Genomic DNA, 6,214 nt, shown 5'->3' on the forward strand with positions numbered 1-6,214 from the left:
AATAATATGAAATAACATTAGAAAATATTGATTTTGGGTTTTTTTGGAGGTAGTCAGGGTTAAGTGACTTGCCCAGGATCACACAACTGATAAGTATTTGAGGTCAGATGTGAACTTAGGTTTTATTGACTCCAGGGTTATTACCACTGTGCCATCTACCTTCCCTCACTTAGTAAATATTGTAAGAGCCTAATTGTGGAAGGTTTGTTGATATTCAAATTGGTTAAATGAATGTCTTAAGAGCTAACTTGAGCTGATCATGAAACTAAAAAAGATGAACTTTTCTGTTACATGAAATGCCCTCATGAGTCTGAGGGCAATATTTGGAAATTAATATAATTGGGCTGATTATTTTTTTCCTTCTACTCCTCCCCTCTCAATCCTCTCATCCAGGAGGCAGCAACATAAAATGAAAAAAATCATTGAGCTTAGAATTATAATTCCTAAATTTGAATTTTGGTTCAGCCATTTATCATTTTAAGTGATATTAAGTAGGTCATTTAAAATACGGAGACACCAATTACTGTTTCATAAAATGGGGGGATTGGACTAGGTCAGGAGTTCTTAAACTATGGTCTCCATGCCCTGAAGTGACTATAGAAAGATTTTTTTTTTGGACAGTGGCAATTCACAAATCTTTATGGGAAAATATATCCTTATTTCAATAATCTATTTACTATGCAATCTTGGATTTTATATATTCAAAATATTATTCTGAGAAGGGGTCCCATAGGTTTCATTAGACTACCAAAAGGATGCATGATCACAAAGAAAGTGAATAACCCCTGAATTAGATAAATTCTAAGGCTCCTTTTAACTCTAAATCTTTAATCCTGTTTTGACTGTTATGACTAGTGAAGAAAGAACAGAATATTCTTCCTCTCTTCAGAACTCAAAATCTCTTGATCAATAAGTCAGAATAAATCCTGAGCCCCTATTCTAAATCATTATCTCCTTTTTCAGGTTATTGGAAGAAAACTTGCAATTCAATTTAATCAAGTATTTAATACTACAGAATGGTTAAATTATTCTGATTTTCAGCAATTTACCAGGGCAGCATTATTAACAGTAGGACCAATATTCCTTGGTCCCTAATGCTCATGAGGCTTTATACATGGCCTGTAGTGAATTGTAATGTTCTGATTTTCAAGATTCATTCAGTTCAACTGTGTCTCTAGACCTGGTCTTAGTTACAGATGATAAATCACAAAAAAGGAAAGTGTATGAAAGAAGAAAGCTGGTGCACATCTCCAGAGTAAGTACAGTGAGAACTATTTCCACTGAGTGGAAGGAACTTTGGAGAAAAGTGCCTACTTAGTTAATGCTTTGTGTTTTGCTTGACCACTTCAGATGTACAGGTTTTTACATTTAAAGAATCCCAGATTCACAGAATTTAGAGTTGGAAGGGACTATTCATCTTAGATTGCCTTCATTTTAAAGGGTTGGTATGAATTCATAATACTTTCTAAAGTAAAATCAGAATGGTATTTATATTTGGAGACAGACATGCAGTCTTAGCAAATGCAATATAAAGAAATATTTAAGTTTAAAAAGGGGTGCCAAGTTAGTCTCTTATCCTATGAAAAGAATGAAGAAATTCCAATATCCCATCTGAAATGATGTTTTTTTTTTCTTTCTGAGCAGTGAAAGAAAAATGCTCATTCAAAAATAACCTTTACGGATTTCTTAAAGAACAAAATGGGCCAAATTTCTATCTAAAATAGTTCAGAGGTTTCTTATTTGGATGGAGGGAAATTGACTAGAGAAGGCCTTTTTAACCTGGGATCAATGAGTAGATTTCAAAGAGCCCATGAACTTGGATGAGAAAAAGACATTTTTATTTTTACTAATCTTTTGCTTTTTGCAATCCTAACTAATTTTTATGTATTAAAAACTATTTGTAGAAGAATTCCATAAGTTTCACCAGACTGCCAATGGAGTCTTTATGTTACGAAAAGTTTAAAGAAAACTGAACTTGGGACTTTAACTTGGGACTTTATAGGTCTGCATCAGGCTACTTGAGATTTTCTTAGATATATTTCCTTCTGTCCTTTAATTAAAATGGATATTGAAATTATATTGAAAAAATAAAAGATTTAAATGATCAGATTAAAAATCAATCTAAAAAAGAGATAATCTAAATTTATAATAACTTGGTATAAATGTTTTCTGAGTGCTACATTCCTACTATTTTCCATGGTACTATTCAATGAAATGACTTTCTCTAAAATATGATCAATAAAATGGAGCAATTCCATGTTAAATGTAACTTCTCATTTTTTTCCTAAAATGTCTTCGCTCATTGTGACTGAAGCAAATATCTGATACCTGAGAATAATGTAATACAATATCCATCATTTTTATAAGAAAATAATGCTGCTGAAACACTATCATTTGGGAACCTGATTTGAATGGTCACTCTAATGACAGAAATGATCATGGCTTGTGAAATTTATAGGTATTCCAATAGAGTTCTGGTTCTATCACAAAGTTTATTATGTTTTTACCAAATTTATTTTAGAATCAGTAAAAATAATGGTATTATATGAAGACACAAAAAGGAGATTTTAAGTAGAATTTTTCATTGTTATCTCTTGATTTCATAGGCACATAAATTTAAAAAAAAAACCCAGGTTGTAATTTAGAGGCTATTATTTGCAACTCTCTTGTTTTATAAATGAGATAAGCAAAAACTTAAGATGACTGGCCTATGGAAACAGGTGGAATTTGAATACTGATTTTCTGACTCCAGAGTCAGCAAACTGTCCTTTGTGCTGTGGAACTATGATCTCAATGACACAGGTTCTTCCTCATATAAAACAGATGAAAATATGCTCATATGGTCTCATAGCTGGCAACTTGTCCAAATTTTGTCATCACTCTACCAGGAGTCCAATTCATCATTCTGGGGGCTTTCCTTTGGTCACTGTATGGATACCAGGGGAGCATGTAAGTTTTTCATCCAAGTGATTGACCTCTTTATTTTCCAGTCAAATATTGCGCTGATAACATTTTGTTTCTTTTCATGAGCAATTCCTGGATGTTGGTGGTTTACAAACTGCCTATGCCCACTGTATGGCTGTTCCCTTTGCCTTTTGATTGACCCTGTGTTCATGTAATATTTCTTTAGTCATAAACATATAATGTCACCAGAAGAATAAGATTGATGGACCTCATTTGAAGGCCATTTTGGTGACCCTAAATTAGGTTAAGGGAAATAAAATGGACATTTTTCAGTCCTCTCAATTTTGCAATCTATAGAACATGAGCTCTCTGCTTTTTTTCAAGTAATAAGGGTAATATGGTTGATAAAGTTGTCCTTGGAATTAGGAAGAGAGAGGTTTAAATTAGGCCTCTGGTTATCTACTGTCATACCAACAGTCTTACTCTGGTCAATCCACTTCACTTCTCTGTGCCTTGAAGAAGCTGCAAAGAAGTTGTAAATTTGCAAAGAAGGCATCAATATGCATTGGTAGAAGGATATTCGGAACCAGAAGTAGCATGCAATGATGAAATCTTAGGCCTAGACAAAAAAAAAAAAAAAAGAGAAAGAAAAAGCTTTATAACTTCATTTTCTTTTCCTTCATGTTCTGAGTACATTCCCTTGAACATATTTCTTACAGTCTTATAGATCTGACTTCAGTAGCTTGCATGCAAGGATTCTTAAATTGCCTGCAGGTGAGCAGAGGGCTCCTTATATCCAAGATCAGTAAATTTCACTGTACAAACACAGTAATAAATCCATGACAGGTTGGTAGTGTTGGCACACTTCAGAATGGGACTTATTTCGTTCCCAAGCTACTTGTCTGAAGCACTTTCAACTTTCCATTCTCTAGAATCTTTCATCTCGGAAAATCAGACTATGGTTCCAACCCAATTTATTGCACCTTCTATAAAATTTAGGATGTTCATTTCAAATATATATTTTTCAGAAAACCTGTAGAGGTTTTCTGGGGAACTCTTGGAAATAAAAATACAAGATAGTTTAGCCAATTTTTCTCTTCACAATCACTGAAATGGATTAGTTTCAAGGGCTATAAATATTTAAATGTTTTCCTTTTAGAAATGTGGGGTTTGGAAGATGTTTGGTGTTTGAACCAAATCTGTGGCACTTTCTAAGCACTTTCAATGTATGCATGTTATCCATCTTTGAAAATATTACTCAGTATTGCATTGTAAAGGCCTGGAAGAGAAGATCATAAGGAAGGGTGAGAGAGAGGAAGGTGATAAGAGTGCAGTAATAGATGGAGGAAGCTGGTACCTATGCAGAGATACTTAGTCTAGAAAAAATAAGTTAATTGTTCAGCTTTCCAAAGATATGGAGTTCCTCTTCCTAGTTGTGGCTCATCTCAATGTGCTTATTTACATGGTATAGTTGGGAAATCTACTTCCTATGAGTACCCCAAACTAATTTTTTTTACTATGAATAAAAATTATTTCCAAACATGAATATTTTGATATACAAAGTAAAGAAGATTGCATAATAAATCATGAAATTCTTTTAGATTTTTAAAGTATATGTTGTTTACTACAAAAGAAAACAACATTGCTCTGCTTTTCTGTGTCTCCTTCTGAATTTCTTCTTTTTGTATGTATTTAAAAATATTTCATTGAAATTCTCTTTTTGGCACCTAATTCTCCTTATCCTGGTTTTATTAATTTAATTGTGCTCTCTTAGTGAAAATTTTTCTTCAGGCTATAGCTCATGTACTTTACTTACCTGGGTGAGAAGACTATGATGAAGGTGTCAGTGGACTTCCAGTTCCCCAAATTTCTTCTACAACTAATGAAGGTCAGACCTTAGTTTAACTTGATAATTGGGATCTTATCAGTAATGGGAAAGAATCATGAATATTTCAGCAACAGTGGTCACACCTTCTTTTCCTGTGCTTCACTGAACCTCTGGATATAAAAATCGACCACTACTAATAAGAACTGACATCATTTTAAATTAATTTAAGATGTTTCTAAGATTTATCTTTTTCTGCTTATTGAAAGATCCAAAATGAATTAGAGACTTGTAGGTCATCAGATACAAATAAACAGCCTTTAGACATACTTTTCAAGTCATGGTATCATGCTATCAGAAATCTATAACTGAAAGTGACCTTGCAGGTTACCTAGCCTAACCCATTTATTTTTCCAGATGAGGAAATTGAGATCTAGAATAGGTTTAAGATTTTTTCTTTTTTTTTTTTTCTTTTAAACAAAATCACAAGGGTCAGAGGTAGAAATAGAATCCAGATTTTTTTTTTGTCTTTAGAGAAAGTGGTCTTTACTTTGTATTTCACTTCTATCCTAGGGGTGTATAAGTAGTTCAAGAAAGACTAGTGTGAGGGCTTGAGAAGCCCTTTTCAGGGTTGCTCACCTATTTTTGGGTCTACCTGGCATTTAACTCTCACCTATAGCTCTAAGAAGCCATAGCACACATAACAATTATATCCTGGTAAACCATCATGGTAGATGGGCTAAACAGGTTGAAGGCAATGGATAATCTTAGAATTGTTAGTAAGTTAGTGGGGTGTCTACCCCAAGCATGCGAACTTTCCCTGACAGAATAATTATTTCCAACAACCATGAAAGTGGCTGAAGAAGGCAATATGAAGCATTTAGAGTTTTGTCAGACATTAAAGATGTCAAGGTCCCTCCCACTGCATCCTGAGTCATTGCCAATCATCTTGACTTTTGTCTTGCCATTATACTACATTAACTCTGGAAGAGAGAGTGAGGTTTATGACTTTGTGCAAATCTGAATTACTTAAATCCAATTCACACACAAGTCAAGGTCCACTTCAAAGCTAAAGGACAAATAATAACAATGTCTACGAGATCATCTCTTAGACTATAGGGAATAGAAATGCCCACCTACTTTAGAACCACATAATCTCATAAGAGCTAGAATTTTTGCATGTCTTTAGGAAATTATAATTGGCTGTCTGGACCACTGGAACCTAAAAACCAGATATTATTTCATAGTCTACCAGAGTTTATTAGGGGAATATCTCTCCCCATCACACCATCATCTTCATCTTAGAAAACTTTGTTAGGAGAAGAATAAATCCATATAGTTGTGAGATATGGCCTTTGATACCTTGTTGAGAAAAAAGTTCTCAGATTTAGGTTCCAGATACTGAGGTTGATCCCAAGAAGCATTAGTTTATTTGAAGCCACTATCTGAAGTCACTCGTTTAGAGAATGGGATTCAGAAATAAAT

The sequence above is a fragment of the Sminthopsis crassicaudata genome, chromosome 4 (genome assembly GCF_048593235.1).
Source record: "Sminthopsis crassicaudata isolate SCR6 chromosome 4, ASM4859323v1, whole genome shotgun sequence".
In the NCBI taxonomy this organism is placed as follows: domain Eukaryota; kingdom Metazoa; phylum Chordata; class Mammalia; order Dasyuromorphia; family Dasyuridae; genus Sminthopsis; species Sminthopsis crassicaudata.